This window comes from Acyrthosiphon pisum, chromosome X, assembly GCF_005508785.2.
Source record: "Acyrthosiphon pisum isolate AL4f chromosome X, pea_aphid_22Mar2018_4r6ur, whole genome shotgun sequence".
Lineage (NCBI taxonomy): Eukaryota > Metazoa > Arthropoda > Insecta > Hemiptera > Aphididae > Acyrthosiphon > Acyrthosiphon pisum.
Window position 1 is genome coordinate 21,265,664 of NC_042493.1, and position 1,515 is coordinate 21,267,178.

Consider the following 1,515-nt stretch of genomic DNA (forward strand, 5'->3'; position numbering starts at 1 on the left):
CACACAGCGTCACAGCTTAAGTAATGAAGTTTTGACAAGTGTTCGCAACACATACTGTGTCTCGGTAGGTTAGGCGTAGGTTCCCCAAATGTAGGTAGCTAGGTAGGTCCGAGTTCGAATCCGTTGTACGCTCTTTCGGGCGGGCGACTGCTCTGTGCCGTATGATTTGCACGGCCGCCGTAAATTCAATATTTTTTGCATTTATTTTTTCGATTTTTTTTCACGTTTTTTTTTATATTAATATATAATATACACTACAGGTTAGATTAATATAATATATTATTGTGTATTTATATATTATTAATTTTATTAGGAATTATAATTGCATATTTCCCAAAATATTCATTGTTATATTATATAAATACATATTATATTTGTTTATATATTAATATATTATATAGTTTGTATTTTTCGTAAATTATTTCGTATGCTGTGTGCGGTAAAGCACGATTGAGCATAAAATGATTGAGCATAGAATATTTTATGCGATGTTCCCACATTCACGAGGTCGAAATTTTGTAATTTATTATTTTCACGTATTATTACACCATTATTATTATTTTGATATCAGACTGAGTCCAGCTTTATCGACAATGTTATCGATTATTAAATTAGTTCCGGAGCAAAAAAGTTCCGACGCTTTAAACATTTAAAATTGGGAGAAAATATAAGATAATAAATTAAGATACAATTCCAAAATTATTATAAAAATAATATCAGTGTTCGATCACCCATACCACAGAACTGTTATGTGCCCATACTCTGTAGTATTCTTGACTTATAAACGATGCAGTTTTTAATTCATACTATATAGTTTATTTGATTTTATTATTTTCATAACTACTATTATTATTATTATTATTAAACAGATTTATGAAATGTGGCTATTTCATGGACTATGAAAGAACATTTTATATGTTATATTTTGAATTATTATGATTATTTAAATAAATATTTTTGTATAATATTATAATATAGTTTAAAATGGAAAATGGCAACGTTGTAGAGTTTTTTATGCTTAATCGTGTAGGTTTTCTTTTTTATACCGATTTTCTTTGATACACCGACAATTTGGCTCAATCGTATCGCAAAAATGGTGTTTTATGCGCAATTGTGTCTCAACCGTTGTGTGATGTGTTCTCACTTATAGCCATTCGTCATCGGGTCAGCAATCCACCGCAGGTGGATTGTCTACCTGATTTGCTGTTGCACATTGACTGCGATCCAACTAATTCGGATTGCCTACCTATGTGGCTAACTTGAAATTTAACCGATTTTGACTTGAGATGGCTGATTAGCTAGACACTTCAACACCGTTTTAAACATTACACATTTTACACAAAAAAGAGCACTGAACACGCGACGGCACATAACACACTCTATCCGCTATATTGGTGGATTGCTCATTTGGTTTCGTGCAGGTTTTTGCATTTTTTTTCGCGTTTTTTTTCATATAAATATATATTATACTCTACAGTTATATGTTTTTATGTACCTATTTTATTGGTTAATATA